The sequence below is a fragment of the Ovis aries genome, chromosome 6 (assembly GCF_016772045.2).
Source record: "Ovis aries strain OAR_USU_Benz2616 breed Rambouillet chromosome 6, ARS-UI_Ramb_v3.0, whole genome shotgun sequence".
Taxonomy (NCBI): Eukaryota; Metazoa; Chordata; class Mammalia; order Artiodactyla; family Bovidae; genus Ovis; species Ovis aries.
The window spans coordinates 90,855,799-90,865,548 of NC_056059.1; the positions used below are offsets into that span (position 1 = coordinate 90,855,799).

The 9,750-nt window shown below is 41.9% G+C and overlaps 1 pseudogene; it reads left to right on the plus strand.

Moving 5' to 3' along the window:
• Positions 1-365: 365 nt before the first annotated feature.
• On the plus strand, positions 366-1,027 carry LOC101104492 (ferritin light chain-like; annotated as a pseudogene).
• Positions 1,028-9,750: the final 8,723 nt, after the last annotated feature.

Here is a 9,750-nt window from a genome sequence, read left to right on the forward strand (position 1 = left end):
TCTAAGATCCGACTGGGGAGGCCTTAGTGTCTCCTTTCCTTTGAGAGAATGGGAGGACGCCTGCGGCCTATGTAGGTGGTGCAAACCTCTTGTCTTGAGATTTTAGTGGTATTCCATGTAAACCAAGTTATTCAGCCTCTTTTCTCCACTGATTTTTCCTACTACAATATTCTTTCCTAATCTCTCTTTATAGCTGTAATTAAATAAGTTATTTCCTAGGACACCGACTCCGTCTCCCCTTCAAATTCCCTGGATCCACCGGGGCTGGACCCCGGCAGTTAAGGATCTCTTTTCTGGAAGTGTGCTCAGCAGTCCCACGTATCTGTCTCTTGCTTCAACAGTGCTTGGAGGGAACAGACCCAGGGATGCCCCTTGCTCCAGCCTCTGACCACCCTCCAACATTTTTTCTAGTCACAACATTCAGAATCAGCCACTCAGCTGTCCACAATCACCGGAAACAGCCACCATTTTTTGAGCTTAACTCCTTATTACCTATCAACCATAAACTCCAGATTGATCAGAATTATTCCACCTAGGTGGAGACTTCCCTCCACTGCCTGGTCAACATGCACCTGCAGGCCTCCTACACTTACCTCTCTCAGGGCTTCTATTTCGACCTCAATGATGTGGCTCTGGAGGGTGTGGGCCACTTTTTGCACGAATTGGCCAAGGAGAAGCACAACGGCCCAGGGCACCACTTGAAAATGCAAAATCAATGCAGGGGCCACATGCCCTTCCTAGACATGCAGAAGCATCTCTAGATGAGGGAGGTAAAACCAAGGATGCTATGGAAGCCACCCTTCTCATGGAGAAGAATCTGAACCAGGCCCTTTGGGGTCTGCAGAGCCTGGGTTCTGCCCGCACAGATCCCCACATCTGTGACTTCCTGGAGAACCACTTCCTAGATGAGGAAGCGAAACTCATCAAGAAGATGGGTGACCACCTGACACACCTCCGCAGGTTGGCTGGCCCCCAGGCTGGGTTGGGCGAGTATCTCTTGGAAAGTCTTACCCTCAAGCAAGACTAGGAGCCTCTGGAGCCCAGCGGCCTTTGAGGAGCCCTCTAACATCAGGGCATCTGCCTGAAGCCCCTCTTTACATCCACTAGGCAGCTTTTTAACACCCTAGAGAGCCCACTCTCAAGCCTTGGACCAAATAGGAACAATAAAGCTTTTTGAAGCCAAATATATGTGTGTGTGTATATATATATATATATATTTTTTTTTTTTCTCCTGCTGACAATGATACTCAAACTCCAGAGGAACCTATGGGCTTCCTTCTTGGCCCCCCCTCACCAGCTTCCCTCTTTCTCAGCCTGAGGTGAGACTGAGGGTTGGGCAGGTGGCCGGAAGCAGTGGGACAGGGTTTCCATGGGAACCCCAGGGTGTCCGAGAGACCCTCTCCCACCCTGATCTTACACAGATTTCCTAGCCTATGCACCCCCATTTCACACTCAGTGGAAAACAACACAGGCATCTCCCTAGAAACAAAAGAAGTTTAAATCACACCCCATTTCTCTCCTCAACTTCTCAGTTTAGAACAAGTAATTCTATGTTGTTGTTTTTTAGTTGCTAAATCAGGTAAGACTCTTTGCAAACCCATGGACTTCCCATTCAGGGATCAAACACAACTCTCCTGCTTTGATGGGCAGATTCTTTACCTTTGAGCCATTTCTGATGGCTCAAAAATAAAAAATCCACCTGCCAACGCAGGAGACACGAGACCCACAGGTACGATCCCTGGGTAGAGAAGATCCCCTGGAGAAAGAAATGGCAACCCATCCCAGTATTCTTGCCTGGAAATCCCGTGGACAGAGGAGCCTGGTGGACTACAGTCCATGGGGTCACAAGAGTCAGACAGGACTTAGTAACTAAACAAGTAATTCTAATTCTATTCCTATACTAATTACTTTCTAGCTCAGTAGAGAATCTCCTCAGTAAAATGGAAAAGATTATAATTAGATCCATATACTAATTCATCTCATGTAAGCTTCAAAATAATTCTGAGCTGTAGAAAATGAGATTTCACCCTTTTTTTTCAAATGAATAAAATGAAACGAGCTTCACTGTTCAGACCTGAATTTTATTCACAATTCCCCATTTTTACAAGGAAAAACAATAAAGAACTTCTAGTTAACATTAGGTTCTACTCAGACCTTGCTAGGAGCAACAAGTTATTAATGAAGTAAATTTGATGTAAAATAGTGAAAAAGGAGTTGCCAGCTTTGGAGACTCTATATCTCCAAAAAGATGAGTTAAACTGATAAGAGCATTCTGTCACTGAGGAAAACCTAGGGTATATAGAGTGTCCATCTTTCTCAAACACAGTGACACCTTTTGCAACTATTACTACTTTTCTGCTGAGACCTGTAGAGAACCAAAGCAGGAGGTCTCAGAGCAGGATGTCAAAAAAGGCAAATTAGGGCTTTTCAAATGATCAGACTGAACAAAATGCACTGCAAAATGAGATCCCCTGGGGCTAAGTTCAGAAAAACAGCCAGCTCCCTGGGCCATCAATTTAAATTCCATGGAGACTATTCCAAAATGGAAAAATCTCTACCTGCCAGATGATCTCTTGGGAAGGGTACTGGATATGCATACCACTTGGAGTGGGTACAGAGAGACCCCCGAAAGGTGATTGAGTGACTGACCTGTGTAAGGAGGGTGGGGGTGACTATAGGGCTCTGTTTTTTAATTGTTCTACAGTGGCACCCCACTCCAGTACTCTCGCCTGGAGAATCCCATGGGCGGAGGAGCCTGGTGGGCTGCAGTCCATGGGGTCGCTAAGAGTCGGACACGACTGAGTGAATTCACTTTCACTTTTCACTTTCATGCGCTGGAGAAGGACACAGCAACCCACTCCAGTATTCTTGCCTGGAGAATCCCATGGGCGGAGGAGCCTGGTGGGCTGCTGTCTATGGGGTTGCAGAGTCAGACACGACTGAAGCGACTTAGCAGCAGCAGCAGATATATTTGGGGCCAGAGCTGAACTGCCTGGAATAAGAAAAGGAAGTTTGAGCCCCACTCCTGTTTTAGTGCTTCCCACAAATAGCCCTACTGTACTGTGCCTCCCTTCTAAACAAACAGAATGAATAAGTTATTTTTTAATATCTATTTAAAGGGGAACCAAACTAATCATCAGCCTGGGCTTCTCACATGTCTTAGTGTCATCCAGATTAAAGACATGAGTGCTTCAAGAGAGTCAGCCTCAACTTTTAATATTTAGTGAGTGTTTATAGAGCACCTGCTGTATGCCGGGCACTATCCCAGATCCAGGGAACACAGTGAACAAACAGGCAAAACTTCTTATCCTCAGTAATCATACTATAGTTTGGTGGAAGGAGACACAATAAATTTAAAATACATTAAAATAAATTATAAGTATGTTAAGAAGAAAAAAAGTGCTACAACAGGAAAAGAAAGGAGAACAGAGTGAGAGGATAGGGTGTGTAACAGGCTAGGTATGTGTCCAGGATGGCGCTTTCCATGGGCCAATCTGGATCAACCTCCTTGAGAAGGTGCCCGCTGAACAAAGGCTCGTGAGAGGTGAGGAGTGAGCCTGGACAAAGACAAGGGAAGGATTTTCCTGCAGAGGAAACAGCTAGGGGTGGACCTCATGGTGAGAGAGTGCCCAGCACTCTTAAGGAACAGTGAGGAGGAAGAGGGAACAAAGAGGGGATGAAGTCAGAGAGGCAGGGGCAGGGGGATCGGAGATCAAGGAGCCAGACTACACAGGGCCAGGGGGATTGAGGATCAAAGAACCAGACTACACAGCGTCTTATAGACCAACAGAAGAACTCAGTTTTACTCTGAATAAGGGAGGACTTAGAGGATTTTAAGCACATGACTGATATGATCTGGTTGATTTATGTTTTAAAAATATAATTCTACTAGTCATGTTGAAAATAAGCTATAGAGGAGGAAGAGAGAAGCAAGGACACTGCTGGTTAGGAGTCCTTTGCAACCAGAGAGAGATGCTGGGGGCTAGGAAGCAGTGAAAATCTCTCAGTCATGCCTGACTCTTTGTGACTCCATGGACTGTCCATGGCATTCTCCAGGCCAGAATACTGGAGTGGGTAGCCTTTCCCTTCTCCAGGGAATCTTCCCAACCCAGGTTTCCAGCATTGCAGGCGGGTTCTTTACCAATTGAGCCGCAAGGGAAGCCCAAGAATACTGGAGTGTGTAGCCTATCCCTTCTCCAGCGGATCTTCCTGACCCAGGAATCGAACTAGGGTCTCCCACATTGCAGGTGGACTCTTTACCAACTGAGCTATCAGGGAAGCCTGGGCTAGCAAGCAGGGTTTTGACAATTGAGGCAGTGAGAATTGATTAAATTATGGATGCAATCCTAAAGGTATAAGCACTACCTTCACCCTAAAACTCAATTATACCTCACATTCTAATTCTTTACATAAAACAAAACAAAATAGTTTAGTCATTCAGCAGAGCCAAAGACCTTTAGTTACTCCTTAAGAGTCATAGATAAATACTCTGAGCCGTATCCTGCGAGCTGTTTTGCAGATACTGAAGCCCCCTCACCAGGCAGAAGAAGATGACTCTGTAAAGAGAGGATGACTACACGACGACCAGACAAAAGCTGTGACATGAACTGCTCCACTTCACACAATTCCGAGAACTGTCCCCAAGAAACGGGAACACACTCTGCAACTAGAGATTAACTGTACTCAAAGCAACCAAGACGATGCTCATCGGACTGCCGCATCACTGATTCTGAGATGACTGTCAGAGCTGACTGTGCCACCCTGCTCCCTCCCTCCACGCATACAACCTTGAACCTCCACTATAAAAACTTCTGCTCCTTGAGCAGCAATCAGGAGCTGGTTCGCAGACACAAGTCCACCTTCTCCCCTGGTTGCCAACCTCCAAAATAAAGTTACCTTTCTTTCCCCTTGTCTCCCGAGAACTGGCTATCGAGCAGTGAGCAGCCAGACCTGAGTTTGGTAACAAAGGTAAAGGCCACAAGATGTCTTGACAGATTGGATGTGTGAGACGAAGGAAGGAAGAAAAGGAAAGAAGGAAAAAGAGGGACAGAAGGAAAGAAAGAAGAAAAAACAAGAGGGAGAGAGGGAAGCAAGAGAGAAGGAGAGAACGGGAGAGGGAAGGGAAGAATTCAAGGTTGACTCTCAAAGTTTGTGATCAGAGCCAACTGAAAGGATGGAGTTGCCATCAACTGATACAGAGAAGACAGCAGGTAAGACAAAATCACTTGGAGTAGGCAGTGGCAATCCAATCCAGCATTGTTGCCTGGAAAAATCCATTGACAGAGGAGTCTGATGGGCTACAGTCCTTAGGATCACAAAGAGTCTGACACGACTGAAGCAACTGAGCACACGGCACACAAGATACGTTTAAGGAGAAGATGAATCATTCCATTTGGGACATGTTGATTGCAGATGTCAAGATGGGCAAGGAGAGATGCTGAGAAGGCTGCTCAAAATATCAAGCTTAACATGTTCAAGAGAACCGTAACCCCTGCATCCATCACCTCTCACACCCAATCCAAAATACCCCTTTGCAGTCTTCTATTTCTCAGGGTATAGACATTCTATTCAATATAGACTCCCTCTTTCTGTCATATCCCACACCTAATTATGAAGAAACATTGTTGATTGTACTCAAAGTGTACTCAAACTCTAATCACTTCTCACTCTGCCCAATGCTGCCATATCTATTCAAATCACTAATTTTATCCATTAAAAGTAATGGCTAACCCACATAAACTGAACTCCTGGGCTAAAAAGTAAATATTAAACAATCTCAAAAATATTTTTTCTGTTATTTCAGTTCAGTTCAGTTCAGTTGCTCAGTTGTGTCCGACTCTTTGCAACCCCATGAATCGCAGCATGCCAGGCCTCCCTATCCATCACCAACTCCCAGAGTTCACTCAAACTCACGTCCACCAAGTCGGTGATAGGGTAAAAGTATTCAAATATTTAAACCTTGACATTATAGTATAATTTCTTATTACTATAGGACACATTTTAAATGAAATCACTTTTAAATGAGGGTGGTATGTGAAGGCAAACTCTTTCTGTTTTAGGACATGGCTGATAGTGATGCTATCACCAAGGTAACATCTTTTTTTTTTAATTTTATTTATCTATTTATTTTTGTCTGTGCTGGGTCTTCATTGCTTTTGCCCAGGTTTTCTCTAGTTGTAGCAGGCGGGGGCTGCTCTTCGTTGCAGTGCACAGGATTCTCATTCTGTTGGCTTCGCTTGTTGCAAAGCACAGGCTCTAGGGCCCTTGGGCTTCAGTACTTGCAGCACATGGCTCAGTCATTGTGGCACACAGGCTTAGTTGCTCCAGAGCAGGTGGAATCTTCCCAGACCAGAGATCGAACCCATGTCCCCTGCATTGACAGGCAGATTCTTATCCACGGCACTACCAAGGAAGTCCTTTCCTTCTTTTCTAACAGTAGCTCACATAAGACTTACCTCCTTAACTCCTGAATTTGAAGATTTGGTTGAGGGTAGTGATCACTTGTCCCTCAACAAATTCTACAAACCCTGGGCATTGCCTGAGGAAGATGCTTCCTGACAAACTTCAGAGGCTTTTTGTAAGATTGTCGCCCTTGCTGGTATCTGATATTTCTAATATTTTTGCATGTATTTGCCATTTCACACAATCACTTTAAAAATCTGTATGGGGTGGGAGGTGGGAGGGGGATTCAGGATTGGGAGCTTGTATACACCCATGGTGGATTCATGTCAATGTATGGCAAAACCAATGCAGTATTGTAAAGTAAAATAAAGTAAAAATAAAAAATAAAAAAATAAAAGGATGGCAACAGAATAATTTCCTTTGAGACAATGCAACGAGCTCTGACTTTCCATCTATATATCAGTTTTTGTTTCATGAGCACCCATATTAGTACCTTCTCTGTAGTCAAATGCTAGAAGAATCATGTAACCTAGCATGTAAAATCTCTGCAAGATCAATAAACTTCATATCGGTCATTTCTTCAGTGGGGTCTAAAAACAAACTACTTTCTCTTCAAACAGCCCTTTGACTGAGTGAATCCTGTCATGTTGATATTTTTGTCTTTCAAATATTATCAAACCTTTCTCTTAAGTACCCTGTTTGAACACTGTGTAAGTTCTTGACAATGAGGTTCAAAGATTTCTTGTAGCTCATGAAACTTGTCTTTGGCTGAAGAGAAATCTTGACAGTGCCTACTGTCTGCTGATGGTTTGAAATCCTGTTATATTTGTCCAGGTGGTAATTACTTTCTGAACACACACCAAAAGGTGTGATTCAAAATATTGATTGTGATTCTCAGATCACACACAGCCTTCACCATGTCAGTTTCATTGTCATTGACAATCACATTATTGTTCAGTTGCTAAGCCCTATCCAACTCTTTGCAACCTCATGGACTGCAGCACACCAGGTTTCCCTATCCATCACTATTTCCTGGAGTTTACTCAAACTCATGTCCATTGAGTCCATGATGCCATCCAACTATCTCATCCTCTGTTGTCCCCTTCTCCTCTCGCCTTCAATCTTTCCGAGCATTAGGGTCTTTTCCAATGAGTCAGTTCTTTGCATCAAGTGGCCAAAGTATTGGAGCTTCAGCTTCAGCTTCAACCCTTCCAGTGAATATTCAGGTCTAGTTTCCTTTAGGACTGATTGGTTTGATCTCCTTGCAGTCCAAGGGACTCTCAAAGAGTCTTCTCTAGTGCCACAGTCACGTGACATGACAATTTCTCTTCTTATTTTCTATTCAATAAATATTTCTTCAGTGAGACTCACTATGTTATTGGCTGTTGAGAGACTTAACATTTTTCAGCAAACTACCAAAGAGAAACAGAGTTGAATTTATCATTAATCCACCAGGCTCTCAAACTTTGAAAAAGACATCTGGCTGTCTCTGAATGCCAAAATGTCTGATGTATGGTTTACCAAAGTAGTACACTTAATGATGATGTTACTGCCTTTGTGTTCAAAGCAGATATAATTCAGAAAAAGATAATTTCAGTAGTATGTTTTGTAGAATGAACTTTAATCTAAGATTCATGTGCATACCTTAAAAATCCTTCTATCAAAAATTGAAATAGACTATGGAAAATTCTCAACAGGCTATAACAGTCATTTTCACAATTCTTTTATTTAAAAGCTTAGGCTTCACAAGTTCCTAAGTCTAAGGAATTATCTTCTAAAAGGATTCTAACAAAGTCTGTGTTTCTAGACTTGTCATATAAACAAATCGTGTTTTAGGTACCTCATTTTTCTCTAACTCATTTTCTTCCTAGTTTTTAGCATGTCTTAATCAAGATCTCCAGGAGATGGTGAGGGACAGGGAGGCCTGGCGTGCTGCGATTCATGGGGTCGCAAAGAGTCGGACATGACTGAGCGACTGAAATGAACTGAACTGAACTGAACTGAATCAAGATTAGTTTTCATGGATGTTGTTGAGCATGATTACAGAGTCTTTCATCCCTATGAAATTTTGAGGTGCTGAAATTAACATTCTGCTTTTAATCCATCCTCACAAGATGAGAAGAAATCCCAAATAAACCATCTCTATGAAACATCCATGGACTAAATGAAATTAAATATTTAAATATTTAAAACTTAAATACAGATCTCAAAAATTATTTTGTTTATTGTTATGAATATGAGCATATAAACTACAAAGATTATAATTATATAGCTAAGTATTCTCATCATTATTACTATTATACTACTCAACTGTTTTATCAGCTTAGTAATAGTCAATATTTTTATAAACATGTTAGTAGAAGTATATATAATATTCTTCCTAAAATTATATAGATAGCACATTCTCTCATAATTTTATTAGTTGTCAATCTTTTTTCTTATTAAACCACTTGAAAATACTATTTGCTTTTTTACATAAAATTAACAACTTTGACCACCATCACTAATTATTTTACCCTTATACTTCAATCAAGTGATAAAATTTCAGCATGTAAAACATATAGTGACATTTTTCCCTCCAAAAAAAGTGCTTGCTGATATTTGACAGTGAATTTGTATATCCATAATAAATCTGAAATTCATACCTCCTTGAATTACTTAGCTTTCCTGGCCATGCGTGATGGTAACCATGAGGTTGTTGATCACATAAAGTTCAGAGATGTCAAGAATGACAGTGAGGCAGGTCCAGCTATCTGGCTTTGAAGGCAGAGTCCAAGATAAAAAGATCTTGGCAGCACACCAAAGGATGATCTCTGTGACATTCCTATATATGTGTGTGTGTTCTCACCCCTACCCAGGATATTAGCTTCATGAATGCACTGAGTTTTTAAATTCATTGTTGTATCTTAGATGCTTTGCCCAAAAACCAAACACATAGAAGACAGTAAAATTTGACAAATAAATGAATGAATACTATGCAGCTGTTATAAAAATAAAAACTGTCTATGATAGTCCCCTGCTTTCCACAAGGGATAAATTCCAATCCCAGTCAATGCCTGAAACCAAACCCTATTCCAATCCCAGTCAGTTCCTGAAACCAAACCCTATATATAGATGCTTTGCCTAAAAACCAAACACATAGAAGACACTCAGTAAAATGTGACAAATGAATGAATGAATACTATGCAGCTGTTATAAAAAACAAAAACTGTCTATGACAGTCCCCTGCTTTCCACAAGGGATAAATTCCAATCCCAGTCAATGCCTGAAACCAAACCCAAACCATACCCTATACATATACATATATGTATACTATGTATTTTCTATATATACATACATATGATAAAG